Genomic DNA, 16992 nt, shown 5'->3' with positions numbered 1-16992 from the left:
TGATTATGTAGGTATTTGGGTCCAAAACCTTCACCGGGGAGGGGGAATGGCAGAATGAATTTCATATCATCCAACATCACACCAATTTAAATGTGGTGTGTGTGGGGGGGGGGACATTTATTTACCTGTGAAATATTTTTTTAAATGTATTGTCTTGCTTTTGTTCTTCCTTCTGTCCACTGTTTCTTCCATTCTAATTTTCAGGGTCTATTATTCCCTGTTTTTTGTGTGCTGCATCCTCTTCTTTCTCCTGCATTGCTCTTTTTTTTTTTTTTTTTTTTTTTTTTAATCTTTCCCTTCTGCTTACTCCCGGCATCTCCTCATTGTAACAATTTCTCCTAACTTCTCTACTTTATTTCTTTTTTCTAACTATTTCTCCAGTCTCTTCTACTCCATATCTATTTCACTGTCTGAGGTCTACCCAACAGCCACTCACACTCATGCCCTTGCAATCACCTACTCCTGTGATTCATGCTGCCAACCGTGGAATGATGAGAGGATTTGGTAGCTGCTTTCAGTGCTAAATGCCTTGGTTGCTAAGGTAGGGCACCGGAAGGAGCTACTTTCCCATAAAAGGTTCTAGGAGTTCTCCTCTCTGTCATTTTTAGGAAGAGGGTCATCAGAGCTATAGTGCTCTTTATTCCTCCTTCAGGCCTGGATAGTGATTCTTGCTCCCCACTAGGCAATGATGACTGTGGCCCATAGAATGTAATGGTACAGAGAGACTCGTATGGATAGCTGAGTGTGGTGTGAGATGAGGCCCAAACGAGTCCAATGCAGAAGATTTGTGGAAGTGGTGGGCCACAGATGCCTGCTCTGGTGGCTGTATCAGCTCTCATCTCTGATACTGAGCAACAGGGTACAGCAACAGAGCGCTGAGATGTCATACTGCATATGTTGTGGCTGGGGACTCTAGCAGAGACAAGCTGTCTGTGTACATCCTCTGTAGGAAATCACAGGCCTTCTGCTCCACTGAGACATAAACACCTGAAATTCCACTGGCCCAGTGCAAATCTGCCTATTTGTTTTCTCAAGGTGACTGAATTCAAAGATGACCAGCATAGGTTACATGACTGCAAGCTCAGATATATTGGAGATCCAGTAACCCTTCATCCATAAATTGTCACCCCCTCAACCCTCTTCCCCCCCCCCCCCCCCCCAAAAAAAAAAAAAAAAAAAGCTGGAAATGGAGGTTGTGTGAGGACTGATGTGGGAGAGTTGGGGGAAGTAATTGCAGTCAAAACCAACATATCAATCTGAATTCAAGTCCCCTCACCCTAGTCAAAATCTATTTTGCTATTTCCTCGGGTTTAACAACAGCTATAGTATAAGATAAGACACTGGACAGTTTTCCATTGACAATAGTCTTAGCAATTAGTCCTGACAATTGACTTAGTCTGAACCTGACAATTAGTTGTTGTGGCTGATTTTAAAGAAAACGCACCTGGAGAATCCGTCTAGCAACTAAGTTATTGTATCCTAACTAGCTGATTATTCCCTGGGACTATTCTTGGGTGCAGTTGTTTTTATTGGGGAGGGAGGAGGAAGAACCACCCAGACATTTCCTAAGAATTTTTTTAATTTTAAGGCAGTTACAGCTAAACATGTATATTTTATAGTCAGGAAATATGCTATTAAGGTACTAACACTGAGCTTCTTGGCCCAGTCTTCACCTATTGCAGGCCCCCCGGTTGTTCCTAGCTAACTTTCCCATTTAGACCACAGCCCCCCACTATCCCTACCTAATCTGAAAACTACTAACAGCCCACCAGTTACAGGCTAAAGAACTGAACCTCTACCAGGCCAGGTTTCCCCTAAAAGTACGAGAGTATGCGTCTTAGTTTGTACGTGTAAGCAAGAAAAACATCCTTCTCCCAAACATGATCCCACCACAGACTGGAGACCCAACCATATTTTGCCAATACCCTCATTAGCTGTTTACCCTGTTCACCATCCTGATATAGATCAGATACAGGCCAGAAATCCATATGTATCAGTACCCTGTCTCGCTTATCTTTCTTATGGACAGCAGTACAAAGTCCCCACTGTAGTGTCTGAGAGCCTCTCACGTAAATCAATTAGCAATAGGAGGGTCCCTAATGCACTTTATGTACCCTTTGGCTCATCTACCTTTTCAGGGTAAAAACTGGGGTAGGATTTTGGGGCATGGGGTGGGGTAAAATGGGGTGTAGTTTTGAGTCTGTAAATGTCACACATTTAAAAAAAAAAATCAGAAACCTCAATACAGTTGCTAGTTTTTGTCAGTGTTTGTTGTGTGGAATATACACCACACCAAAGTTAGCCCTCTACTAATGGGGGATGACTGGCACAATGCCAAGACAGTCTCTTGGTAATAAATCTCCTCTAATAAATTAGAAAAATGTTTTCAATTTCTGCTTCCTGTATCAGTAACACACATTGTTCAGACCAAATCAAATTGTATGTGGAAGGGAGCAGGAGGCGAAAACACTAAGATCTAACAGCCTTGTGTCCTCCCACAACAAAAGTGTAACTCCTGATTAATAAAAATTAAACCAGTTAAATATAGCTTATGAATAAATATCCATAATTATGGGTTAAGCCTTTCTTCTGCATTGTTTCTTTACTACAGGTTTACCCAGCAACACTTCAGTTGATTTTATAGCCCAAAAGATTAATTATTCTTCTCTGACTTGAAGTGAAGCGTATTAGAAGTAACTCTAAGGAAGTCAAGGGGATGTAAAGGGGGGTGTGAGGAGAATCCGGCCCAAACCATTTTGCATTATAAGTTCTGTGAAGCTTTGCCAAGTGCAGAGGTGCTTGTCTGTAATTTAGGTCCTTGAATGCTTTGGAACTCTCTCCTCTTGATCTGAGCTGCTGACCCCAAGTCAAGGAGATGAGGGTTTTTTGGCCTTTTTATCCCAGAACTCTAGGTTTCTGGGCAGCCATTAAAATTCCCTCTTCCCTTTCCTCTCCTGACACACACACACACCCCCCCCCCCCCCCCCCGTTTCAGTCAGTCTTAAAATATTTTGTTCTATCTTCTAACATTTGGGCTTTTATGACTGATAGGACTGACAGAATTAACTTACAATGAGTGGGACTCTGAATTAAAGTTCTCTGTAAGCCATTGCTCAAAAACACCAGAGTTCCTCTTCATCAGGACCAATGGCACCCAGGCACTAAAAAGATGAGCACAGTATAGACGTATTGATAGAAGAATGAGAATGCAGTGGTTATGCTTCAAGGCTTGTTTCTCTAATAATTCATTATGATCACGTAAACCTTTTTTTCCTAATTAGTACAATTTACAATAGGTACATTTTGTCTCATAGCTTGGGCCTATATTTCATGTGTGGTGGTCACATTTCTGCTCAGTGGACTCAGTTCAAGCTTGCGGCTCAGATTTTTCAGATCATTCAAGTGGTTTACAGTGCAAGTCTGGAAGAGGTGGGGATAAAGATAGTCAGTACTTTCATTGCTTTCTGATTCTGGGCTGAGCAGGCAATGGACTGGTCCCCAGTCCATCTCTTCAATAAGATACTGACTTACACTGGATGCCAGTGGCCCACGAGGGGCACCCTAGAGCAGCCAGGGATCAGGTAGGTGAAGAGGAGCACTGGCCATGTCTCCTTTTCCCCGGCTATGCACCTTATGCCAGGAATCAGAAGAGGGGTATAGGAGTTGTTCTGGCGGCTGGATACCAACGAAGGATTCCCTCTACTAAGGGGATACTCAGTTGGCTGGTAAAGCAATGTGGCCACAAAACACAGTTAATGGGCTGCGTTCTGACTTGGACTTCCACGGTCTTGGCTTCCAAATGTATACTTCTCTTCTGTAATAGAACAAAAATGTGTCAATCTTGGCCTCTACTTTATATTTCGTTCAGTGGAAGATAGAAAGATTCCAGGATTTGCTGCATCTGGAGGTTCATATAGTGCTGAAGAGGATGAAGAACCCTTTATAACCATAAATCATATTGTACGTGGGTCCTCTAGTGCCAGTGTATTTTGCTGTAGAGACAGAATAAGACAGTTATGGCCTTTCAGAAACACAAACAAACAATCTTCTTTTCACACTCGCCTTCTTTACCATTTACCTGATCTACAAGCCAGAAGCATTTTACTGTTTAGGGCCCTTTTGGACATATTCCTTAGGGGATTCCACTTTATCAAAATTAAAGACATTAATACCTGACTCTGGAAGGTCTGATGCTTTGTTCAGCTCCATTTCCCCTTCTCTCTCCCAGGACAAAGCCTTGACCTAAACAGCTAGGATAGTACAAGGACACACAGGTTGAAGCCAATATAGAAAATGTAAATTAGTAACTTAAAAACACACTTCAAATGCTATTTAAATTTTAGGAACACAGTAACATAGGAATTGTGATACAGGATCAGACCAATAGCTTATGTAGTCCCAACGCCTTACTGTGGCCAATACCAGATGTTTCAGAGGAAGTCCCTGTAATAGACCATTATGAAATAATCTTATTTGGGAAGTTCCTAATTCCAGGCAGGTAATGGCTATCTGATACCTAACTATATGTATGTACATTTTTATCTTAGCTAGTGTAACTGCGGATGTTCTCATTTATTCATATAAATGCCCAAACCCTCTTGAATTCTACTAAGCTCTTGACCTCAATGATACCTTGTGGTAGTGAGTTCTAGAGGTCAATTATGCATTTTTAAAAAAAATCGTTTTATCACGTTTTAATGTGTTGCCTTTTTTTATTTCATTGGTTGACCCTGGGTCTACTTTAAGAGAGGTTAAGTAGGTGCCTCCTGCTGACCTTCTCAAAACCATTCATTAATTTATATACTTTATTTTTTCACCTCTGGTTTTTTCCTCTCTAAATTAACTAATCCTAATCTTTTAAATCTCTGCTCGTAAAAAAGTCTTTCTGGGACTCTATTTTCATTGCCCTTCTCTGGCCCTTTCCTTTTCTGCTGTATCTTTTTTTGAAATAGGGTGATGCTAAGACTGACTATAGTATTGAAAGGGAGGGTGTACCATCTTCCCTTTTCCTGTTCTGTTTTCTGAATTTTACTGCCAAAGCCATTTATTAAAATAATAATACAAAACTACACACAAAATAGCTTTAAACTGTGCACAAGCAACAAAAAAAGCTAGTAATATACACTGCTAATTATATTATTTCAGTGCCTAAATCCAGGCAGCCAGTTCTTGGATTGCATGGAAATAAGAAGTCCCAACCAAAGGCCATTAGAAACATATAAAATGTGTCTAGAAACAAGTACCATTCTCTCCTTTTTTCCCCACCCCCAGGGCCCAAAAAAACTCCAACCAACCAACAATCCTTCAAAGAATAAATCAAGAAAAAATCATCACCTCAGACTTTCCCTCTAAACTCTGAGGGGAGAGGAGTTTACTTCATTAGTAATAAGTGGTACAGCAAGCAGACAGTTGTAGGAAAGTGATCTTTATTGTGCATGCATTGTAGAAGCCATGCAGGCATTCTGAGAGGCCCGTCCTTATCTAGTAGTAACCTAGACCAGCTTGTATCCTGCATCCCTGTTGTCTCACACACCATGTCTCTCCTGAAGCCTTACCCTCTTTACCCAGTTCTGCTCATCATACAACAGGATGGACAATATCAGTCAGCATTGCCAAAGTGAAGCATTCAAAAATCATGAGTGAGGCTCCCAAAATCATGTGATTGGTGGATTTTTCTTTTTGTTTGTTTTTAAATGTTGGGTTCTTGTATTTGCCTACTGTTTTCTGAACCTTTAGAGTTCACTTGCTTCATGCGTTTCTAGACCTGCAACCATGAGGTCTAGAAACTTTTTTTTTTTTAAATGAAAGCTGAGATTCTTATGCAATCTTTGTCAGCAGCTGGGATTTCAAAACCAAATGCTAAATATAGCCAGATTTCCAATATAACCATGAGAGTTGGCAGTACTGTATCCCTAGATAAAATGTCATCAGTACCCTTTCTCTTCCCTTTTCTTAAAATATCTTGCTTACAATTTTGATTGCCATTGAGCAGTAGTTTTCATTGAATTGTCCACAATAATGCTACTGTAAACTCCTCAACTCAACTACTGTAAACCAGCATAGCTCTATTGAACTAAATGCAAAGAAAACCCCCAGCTGCCCTATTAAGGCTGTTCCCAGAGTGTCACAAAGTAGTCAAAAGGAGGGGTGAGTGATAGATCTAATCTTTTATCTTGATATTTCCATTTTAATGGTTTCATTTATTCATTAATTATACCTTTCCTAAGGCTAAAGTTTGTCTAAAGCTTTCCATAGGACTGTTTTCACAGAATTTGTGAACTAATCTCACTGTGCACTGACTGTACTGTGCACTGATGTGTATTGGGAAGCTGACTTCAGTAATAGCCACCAAGAAAATGTCTTTGGGGAAAAATAGCAAATCTTGGGGCTCCTTTATCCATATCTGCATGCCAATTGCTTTGTTTCCCCCAATCCCCTTTCCTTGTCATTTTTCCCAGTTCTGCCCTCTGTTGCATTCAGCCACCTTCCCTATGACAGCCATGAGAAAGGGATTTTGAAGGCCTAAAAGAAGGCTTTCATTGCCAGTGATATCAGAGCAGCAGGGAGTGTTTTCAATGCCTCATCTTTTTTGGAGATTTAATAGGGTTCCTTACATTTCCTGATAGGAAATGTGAGTTCCTGTAAAGCCTCACAAATTATGTGATGTACCACGCTTCTTTTCCACCTTTTTAGTAGCGTTGGCTAGACAAGTGTTGTGGCTTTTTTGGTTGTTTTTTTTTAAGATTCCCTCAAAGTAAAAAGTTGAGGCGCCAAAAGATGTCTTAATTTGTATACACAATTTTCCACTTGCCCTCCTCATGCTGAGATTCCTCTATGAGCAATCTACTATACATCTTTTCATCCCCTTTTGATATGGTTTTAAGATTACAATTTTTCAAGATGGCATAAGATTTCTAATGCTGCTCTATTCTGCCTATAACTCCGGAGGTAAAGTGAGCTTCAATAACTAACATTAGGCTGCAAAACCCCAGGGGAACACTGGCAGAGGGCTGAATATAGAAAACCATGTCACTCTGTATAAACATTAGCAACTCAGTCATCTCCACTAGAGAAAGTTCACCAGGTCACACATTAGCTTACAAGGCTCTCCCTTTCCATAACAACAAATCTGTATTTAAATAGTGGGGGAGAGAGGGGTGGCGGGGGAAAAAAATCTATTATATTTGCAACATTAAGGTTGGAAAAAGCATTCATGAATACTCCAAGTAAAGATAGAAAGTTCCCTTGTGCCTGTGCATCTCCTATACCATTATAAATGAAGAATAATTTGTCAAGTAATATGTATAATACAAACTAGCTGGAATTTTTTACACAAAACCTGAATATACTACAGTGCAGTGCAATACTTTCAGCCTTCAGTCTTGCCTCGATTATGCCTTGCTGAGATTTACAAAACAAACCACATTTGGAGAAAATTGGTTCAGTGGTTTTATGTTATGAACATTTAAAGTTGAACGGTCGGGAGTCTGAGACTGCCTCTTGTTTGATCTTAGATTTGAGGACACTGAGTACAACAGCGGTTCTCAAACTTTTTTTTCTGGGACCCCCTTTGAAAATATTTCAGGCTGTGATGACCCCTTTCCCCTCCCCCCACAAAAAAAGTGATGATCCCCCATGTCATGCTACCCACACCCCTATGCCATAGTACCTTTACCTCTGCACTGCTGCTGGGGGGCGGCATTGCCTTCAGAGCACCTGGTCAGCAGCCGCTGCTCTCCGACCACCCATATCTGAAGGGCTCTGGCTGTCAGGCATGCACGGGGCTGACAGCCACAGCATGCATGGGAGCTGACAGCTCGTGACCCCCTGAGGGGTTCCAACCCCCAGCTACAGAACCCCTGGAGTACAAGGACTTGGCTTGCCATGAGTTTTTGCATGGGTTGCGCAAGTGGGAACAACTCTTGTGCTCTCTCTCCACCCACACACCTTCCTATTGCAAACGTGTGCAAGTCCCAGGAACAATCGGGTCCTCAGTGAGTATAACCTTTTTTTAGCACTTGAAACCCAAAGAGAACCCTCCAGGAAAGAGCCTATTCCTATTCATTACTGTAATGATTTTGGATTAAGATGTTAAGTCCAAAATGTCAGAAAAATTGGCAAGCAGCCTGTTTAGAACACACAAGTGCCTTAATGTATGAATCAAACTGACTAATTTAAAAACAAAATTTCACATGCTAGGGAGGGAAAAATAGAAGAAATAAAAAAGTCAGTTGTGTGATAAATTCATTACACACACATACAATGTAATGCTGCTGAGAGAATAGCTGTGTGTTTATCAGTTTCCTCTAAGTATCAGATCCATTTAATTTAATACTTTCCTAATCTTCTACAGAAGACAGCATTTGGTTCTGCTTTATTACTGCTTATGAAATATTAATGTTGCAGCAGTCTAGAGAGAGGAACAATGCCAGCAACATGACTGTTGACGGGGGCAATCAGTAACTAGAACGAATGATCAGTTCACAGAAGGGGCCCACAGAAATGGATGCTTCTCATTCTGGGGAAATAGGGTAATCAGAAATGTGTTGCCTGGTGATTAATCTTTAACAAACATCTTTTAAAAAAAAAAAAAAAAAAACTTTCCTCTCTCAACCCCCGAACTTCAGATGATGTGAAAATGCTTTGATTTGTTTCTGAATTCCTGGGGTTCTGATCCACTGTGCTGAATCATACCTAACTCCTGGAGTAGTCCCAGTGAAACAGATGAGACTACTCTTGGAGTAGATCTATACGGTAGCTGGGAATTGTCATTCCCAGTGCAGGTAGACAGACCTGCTCCAGTTCTGTTTGAGCTAACACTCTAAAAATAGCAGTGTGGTGGCAGAAGTAGCATAGAGGCAGCTCAGACTAGCTACCTGAGTACCATCTTGCCTGAAACTGTGTGTATTCAGGTGACTGGACTGACCTGCCACTTGTGACACATAGCCAAGCTGCTATTTGTAGGCATTAGCTCAAGCAAAGCTAGCACGTGTATGTCTACGCAAACTGAAAGTTATACCTCCCAAGCTGCTGTGTGGGGCATACTCCTAGAGTGCTAAACTAGACTAGACTAAATGCACCAGAGTCTGGTCCTTAGTGTTCATTTCACTTAAAGCTGATTCTAAAACACTTCAATCAGAAAATGCCTCAACAGGAGATCAATAAATCAACCATCCCCTTTCCCATTGTTTTATAAATAGCTTTTGTAGCATACTCCAATGAACCATTAAACTACTAGAATTACGTGTTGTTAAATAGCTGTGATACTTCTATTTGTATGGTTCAGTGCTATGAGGTGCTGAGCGCTCCCATTAATGGCTCTATTGCCTCAATTCCTGTTTTCGGATTCATTCTGGGCCTGATTCTATACTGTCTTGCACCAATTTTACACGTGTGACCAATGGAACCCCACTGGCCTAAAACTGGTTTAACACAATGGAGAATTAGACCTCTAAGTTTAAGGTACCAATCCTACAGCCTCACATTTGTGGAAGTACCAATGAGAGTCACACATGTTGAGAGTCTACATGATTGGGCTCAGAACTTGGATCAACTGAGATGAAATTTTGTTTATCTAAAATGTAACACTGTCTTCTGAAGAAATCTGAATGCTAAACATACATTTGTGCTTGTTTTAGATGTTTTGCATGGCTCAGAATTAGCCTTTCCTTTTAAAATTAGCAGATCATTAATGTGTAGCTGAGCTCAGATGAGGTATGCTCTTATTTTACAAGCAAGGTCCATGCTCTGACATTTCATTTAAAAAAAGACTAAAAAGGAAGGTGTTGAACCATGGATATTTAAAAATCCACTCAAGTGTACACTCAGAGTAAATTATTTAGACAGGTGCATCAATAATCCATACTTAGCAGGTTTATACTCTGCTCTGCAAATTATCCAGGTTTTAAAAAAACAAATATTGGGATCCTTTCTGAAATTTAACTTAGTACTGGTAAAAATATAGGATTAATTAAATGAGAGAGCTCAGTTTGTCCCTTCATTCACAGGACAGGAAATCCCCACAGTACCCTGCCAATGAGATTTGGCTGTGTTCTACACCAGGCTGTGACCTGCCCTTCTGCAGGTGTGGAGGGAGAATAAAGGAGCCAGGAAATTTGTATCCACTTGCACAGCCCACTTAAGGACAGATAACAGTATCAAACCCCTAGAGCAGGTATTGGTTGGCAGGAAGCAAGTAATTCAGAAAGGTGAAGTTAAGGTGAGACCATGACCTTGCTGCTACCCTGGCCTGCAGATCGAAGTGAGAGGGAAAAAGATAGAAGCAATGTTATTGATTCAGGTCTCTGTGACCGGAGAGTCAAACCTAGGCCTCAGAAACCTTCCCAAGGAAAACTCCATCAAAATCAATGCATTTGTGAATTGTTTAGGCTTCAATGAAACAGCATTATTAGGCCAAACAAAGGTCTGGTCAAAAATGTTCTGACCTGCTCTACTGTACACAGTAAAGATTGCACAGTCGAGCCTTGTCTATGTACCGCCTCCATGGCTGAGAGGCAGTTCAGCCTCAAGATAGCCAGCGAGGGCACTAGTTGTGCTTTGTTTGCTCCATTCTTCAAACAAAGGGAAGGGAAATTAAATCCATTGGTTAAGTAACCTTAAGGCTGTCATCAAAAGCAAGGAAATTCAAAGACAGAGCTGAATTCCACTGTTAATTGACACTGTTATTTGCTTCTAAGACTTGAGCTCAATGGGTGATGGTACAATACAAGTCATTTTGTATGGAGAATTAATAGCAACACATTAACAGTATATAGAGTTTCTTGCTCTGACAGTCTGGTGCCAGCAGCAACTTGAGTGTTACTTAAACATACTGGGTTTTTTAATTGTTTTAGGGGCCTCCTGTTGAATAGCATCTCCTGCTGCCAATGCAGATACACACATTTTCTTTATCTTAACCAACACTGTGAATTTCCAGGAAGTTGTTTCGGTCTCGATGACTAAGTTGTATTGTTAAAAATGACATGCTATGAACTCATAGGATTGTTAAAATGCATTAAAGTCTGATAAAAGGCTCACAAAGGACAGATGATGTGAGCTTGGAAAAATGGAGTCATTTGGCTTTCTCTGCACAGTTGATAGACACTTGCAAATCCAACATGAACTATTCGCTAAAAGCTACATTTTCCATTGTCCCGTTGAGGCCTCCCTCCTCTTGCTGTCTTCCTTCTTGAAATGATGACGGAACTGGCATTCGAGGCAATTATCTGTGGGGTGAACTCTGTTAGCTAACATTCCAATTCCCTTTTGACTACACTGGGCCAAGTCATCTCCTCCAGGGAGAGGAAAATATGGGAGGAAGCACAGGTATTGGTGGTAATAATGCTGGTAAACTCCGAATGGGGAAGTGAAGCCAAGGTAGAATCGTTCCCCCAAGCTCCTGTGTGAGTGGCAGCATTATCCCCCAGAAAGCCTGCACTGTTTGCAGCAGAAAGCCCATTGGAAGTTAATGTTGCTCACAGCAGAAAATCCTTCACTATTGCTCAAGGCAGCAGTTACTTCACAGCCACAGCTGGTCCCCCACTGGAGAAGGACTGGAAGGGAAGGAGACATGCTGCCCGTATAAAGAGAGGAAACTTGCTACTGGAGGAATAGAGGATGTGACGCAGAGGGAAGGGCTCTGCATACAGGTGCCTTGGTGTAGGCAGGGCTGGAAAAAAATTTGCCAGCAGAGCTCAGGGCATCATATTTGCAAACCCTTCTCCCTTGGGAGGATAATGCAGTGAAAACCTCATACATGGAATTTCCTGAATAGTTTAATTGCAGGGTTTCTACATAAGGGGATAATATGGGCCCAAATGGACTACATAAAGCTCAACAGTTGTTGGTCAACTAGACCAAATCACTAGTAGGAGTCAGAGAAACATTATCCTTTAACAGTAACCTATTTGCATTAAAGAAAAGTTGCTTAAGACTACCCAGAAAGAGATTAAATGACAGTGAATGTGCTTAACTTGTTTAGGATCTTATCAGTGCAATATCAAAATAAAAAGGAATAATTTGGGATCCCAGAACACTTTATAAACATGAGTGAGCTATCCTTTGAAGTGTACAAATAGTATTTCACAGTTCCCAGGTAACTGCACTTCTGATGCCTTCCTGGACTCTTTGAAGATCTCAGGCCTCTAGCTGTCACCCCTTGTGGGGCAAGAACTTACATTCCTCTCCCTCCACACTGGGGATTTAGTCTACAATTCCTCCTGTCACTCCCTGTGATCACTTTTGTAAGTCTGAGTTTAGTTCAGCACCTGCTGTCCAGTTCTCTGAGGCAATGACCTGCTAACCTTCAGAAAGCACAGAACAAAAGCATTACAGATAACTTACCTTGAAAACAAACCTGCTTATATGTATGACTGTCTTAACCACCTTCCGCACAGAGACCTGGTAGGTTTTAAAATCCTCCAAACCTTTTCAGTAGAGTCTGTCCCTCCTGGTTACAGGCTCACATCAGTTCTTGGATCAAGTGGGAGTGACTCCTGTGTATCAGACTGGGTTCTATATACCATTCTCAGTTGGGTGTTTGCTGGCTTCTTGAACCCACTCAACACCAGACCTCAGGTGTGCTACATTTGCAGACTTGTTTACTTGTCTAGAGATTGGCATTCATTACCACACACTTCTGGGGTTTTAGTTCCTGAAAGTTAATCCATGCTTAGGTGGGAGCTTGGCCTGACAGAGGTCTAGATCATGCCTTTAGCCACAGCCCTGAGCATGAAAAGGAGTGTAAGTTACGCTGTGCTAGAAGTAGCTCTCTGAGGCAATATACCACAAGATTCTGAGGCACAATCCCCTCTCTGCTTCCTCTTGGTCTGAAATTTTCTTTTGGCCTATGGCTCCAGCATTCTGGCTGGCATGGGGAGGTTAGGGTGGAGGGTAAAGCTTCACTCATTTCTTGACCCTCTTCTCTCCTCTGCTCTTGGTGGGGGAGAAAGTGGGGCATGCCTAGATCCAAGGTATAAGAAAGGAGGTTCTTGGTCACCTTCATGTATATTTAGTCTAGACCACAGTCAAGCTCTAAATGACCTAGGTAAAGATACTCAGCAAGTCTGTATCAGAGCTGGGAACAGAATCCAGAATTCTTGTGTCCTAGTCCTGTGCTTTAATGATAAGATCACCTTTCATCTCTGATTTATGTACTTCCCTGGTTTCTAATTTAGATCTTTGAGTTGTATAAGGCCATAGAGGGATTTTTTTATGATGGGTTTGGGGTTTTTTTTTTTACCGTGGTAGTTGACTAAAACGTGGCCATATCCATTCTCCAGAAGGCACTGTAAAAACTAGCAAAATGAGTTCCCTCTGCTTTGAATTTCTTTCCCAATCCCTAGTCCAGGCCCTATTTGTTCTCTCCAGGATTCATCCTTTGCCAGAATTCAAGTGCTTGCAAACTGGAGATCTCTGCCAATCCTAGCTGAGCACCCTAGCTAAAATATATGAATATGGATGATGATTTATGCTTTCACACATCAAGTGCAAAATGTTTAGCTTCATACCTCTCTGACTAGAAATACAATACACTCAGCATCCAAAGCAATACAAATGATACTCATCGTGCTAAAAAAGCAGAAGCTGGGTAAGCAGGGTTAATTCTAAATTACATCAGCTGAGTGTCTTCTGAGGCTAATAAGTATGCAACGTAGAAAAGCAAGACTTGTTGAGAGCCTTTTGTCCGGTTTTCAATTTCTCCTCAACTAAGGGCCTAATTCAATTCCTTTAAGGTCAATGGGCTCCTGGTGACTTCAGAGAGAACTAGGGCCTGATCCAGTTCCCAAAGTACCATGCCCTCCTTTTTAGTTATTCCTCATTTTGAATTACTGCCACACAGTTCCATTTTTGAGCCTGTTTACACTGAAAGCTTCATGACCCTGATTTTTCCATTCAGCAACATGGATTTACTCTTGACTTACAGAAGTGTAAAGTGAAATGAAGACCACACCCATAGTATCTGTTTGAATGGGAAAATGAAGAATATACTAGTATTAGAGCTGATTGAAACTCGGAATTTCCATTTCATGGGGAATTTTGACATTGCAAAACTTGTTTTTGTTTCAGATCAGAAAGAAAACAAAAGCCTTCACATTTTCCCACCACATAACACTTTTGAAATTTTTTTTTATTTCAGGCCCATCAAAATGTTCTGTTTTGACAAAAACCTACACATTTTGTTCCCATTTCAACTTTTTATTTCATATTAATTTATAATCTAGAATACACTTTGAAACAAGTCATTTCAAAACAAAAAATCAGTGTTCTGTTCCAATCATAACAAAAAATAATTTTCTTTCTAAATGAAATTTCATCAAAATCAACACTTTCCTGCAGAACGTTTCAATTGTGACAAAACAGCATTTTCCAACAGAAAAAGTTCCATCAGAAAATTTTTGACCCACTCCAACTAGTATATTTTTGTACTTTCTTTGCTGCAGAGCTTTTTACGGAGCAGGTTGGGGTTTATGTTAGATGGCTTACTTCTATTTAAAGATTTTACTAAAGAATTGACTCCAGATGGGCACACAGTTTCAATCTAGGGTGTGTTGGTAATTGTCACAGGAAAATAAATATTTTTAACTCATTCATTACTGGGGGACCTAAAAACCACCAGGACCACATGTATTATGTACCACTCACCACAGATTATTTAAATAAATTCACATCTTAATATCTGTATGTCCTTTTTGCTATGCCATTTTGTTGGTTATTAGATAATCTATTAAATGCTGCTTTGTGGTTCCATTGTGACTGATCCCTACACATGCAAGGCTCTGCCACTCTGAAAAGCTGCACAGGACTTTCCTGCCCCATGGGTTTGGGCATAAGGGAGAGGAAGAGCAGGAACTGTAGTGCCTGATACCCCGATCCTTGGGGGCAAGAGAGTGGGGAGAGCCATGTCTCCATCCATCTGCGTTGTCTGGATGTGAGCAGGGATTAGCCTAGGTCTGGTAATGCAACATACTCCAGCCACCCACTCACCCAGAGGAGTTTTGACACAGGGTATATCTGATTCATCATTCCTTTCTGGAGCTCCTTCTAGACTGATGCAGCTACATGCCACCCTTTACGCAGGGCTAAGAGTAAACTTCCAATCAAGCCCTTTGCAATTTTCAGTTGGTACCCAAATTCTAGTAACCTTGGTTCTGATTCTACCACCAAGTGGTACCTTATGCCATAAGTAGTTCTACTGAACTCAAATGGACTGTGTACAGAATAAGGTATAATGGAACTCAAGTAAGAGTGAAACACATCTGGCCCTTTGTTATTTGGTTAAGAGATTACAATGGTCCACTTGAAATGGAAAAAGAACAGACACTTCTAATGGGGAAGACAATGTTGCCTAGTGAGTAGAGCACTGGGCTGGGATTCAGGAGACCTTGGTTCCTGGTCCTGGTTCTGCCATTGGCCTGCTGGATGATCTTGGGCAAGTCACTTCACCTCTCTGTGCCCCCATTTTCCCATTTGTAAAATGGGGATAATGATAGTCACTGCCTTTATAAAGGGCTATGAAAAGTGCAAGTGGTTGTTATCAAAATCTGCAAAATGTATATGACCTGCTCTAACTTGCTCTGGGGAACTGGGCTGGCAGATAGCCAACTCGAGCTCAGGGGAATGCAAAATTGGCTTAAGGTCATCTTTGCAACCCTCTCTCCCCCTTAGCCTCAGCAGAGATTCGGGGTGATATTAGGTGAAAAACAAGCAGAATTAAAATAGATATCCAGGCTTTCTTGACACCTCATAAAGAAGCAAACACTCATCCAACATTTTTTTCTCTTCACCATCTTTAATTAAGACTAGGCCTAGAATGGCACTTATCTCACCCCTTTGAGCATCTATCCTCAATAGTTTCTCCTTATTTCTGTCAACTTCTTGTTTGTCCCTTCATTTGCCACTCACTGATTTTTAGTGATGTCCCTGATGTCTTCTTTTGATGAGCCATCATTGACACAGGAAACTGAAATGGAGTTAGGATCAAATGTAGAATAGTCCCTGAAAGTATGTACTTGCTATGTCTCTTACAGAAAGTCAGAGGTGGGTGAAGCCAATAGGGGGATACTTCAGTGGCAGATACTTTTTTTTCTCCATATAGTTATATGAATGTCACTGGATATCAGGTGGAAAAAGCATGGCCACAGCTGGAAAGCCACATATTGTATTATATAGAGACAAATGTTAACAAGTCTAATGGCTGTTAAAGCAATGCTATTGTATTACTGAGGGCTAAATTTACCCCTGTATCTTTAATAGTTACATCAGGGATAGTTGGCTTCAGAATGCTGAAACAATTACAGCAAAAAGAGAATGGGTCATACCCTTAACGCAGACAGCTAGCTATGAGAAAATCCTATAGAGATTACAAAATTAAGAGGTCCATGTTTTAGATATAAGGATGAATTCCATTTTTCTTATTTAGTGTTCTTCCTCTTTCCCATTGTCTCTTCTATCAGTATCCTTATATAAAACAGATGAAGTTGCCAATGCCTGTGGAATAGGCAATGTCATTTCATGTCAAACTTCTTGTCTGAACGGTCTCTTGGGAACTCTGCTACTGAGTCCCCCACCTTTGCAGTCATCACCTATGGAGGCAAAGGAGTGGAGTGGTAAGATTTTGCAAAAGTAGCTTTACAGCTGGAGTCTGATGTTGTAGCTGGAACTTTGCCCTTGATGATGATGCTTTTGATGAAGGCAGCAGGAGGGAAACTATAAAAATGAACTTTTTTTTTAATCAGTTGAAAATGTAATGTATGTATGTAATATCTTTTCCGGTTTATGATTTTTGTAAATCTCCATAGTAGTACTATGTAGTACTACTATTAGGCAATGTTATTTTTAATATGTCTATTCCATTATTTTTATTAGTGTTCTATCCAGGAATTGTTTTGCAGCTTCTTGGGTGATGCATCTCAATATTAGATTCTGTGATACAATGGAGCCAAAGAGATGATTTAGGCCGAGGTTTTTAAAGGCATTTAGGCATTGCTCCAT

General features: G+C 40.9%; 1 long non-coding RNA gene across 1 annotated transcript; it reads right to left on the bottom strand.

Annotated features, from left to right (window-relative positions):
- Positions 1 to 3022: 3022 nt before the first annotated feature.
- Positions 3023 to 12476, bottom strand: LOC137167046 (uncharacterized). The gene is made up of 3 exons (XR_010923945.1): positions 12343 to 12476; positions 4173 to 4250; positions 3023 to 3992 (listed from the first exon to the last, which is right to left on the bottom strand). It is a non-coding gene; the product is annotated as an uncharacterized lncRNA (long non-coding RNA).
- Positions 12477 to 16992: the final 4516 nt, after the last annotated feature.

The sequence above is a fragment of the Emydura macquarii genome, unplaced genomic scaffold, assembly GCF_026122565.2.
Source record: "Emydura macquarii macquarii isolate MOO-44397 ecotype Brisbane River unplaced genomic scaffold, CSIRO-AGI_Emac_v2 contig_2897, whole genome shotgun sequence".
Lineage (NCBI taxonomy): Eukaryota > Metazoa > Chordata > Testudines > Chelidae > Emydura > Emydura macquarii.
This window is presented reverse-complemented; position numbering and strand designations above follow the sequence as displayed.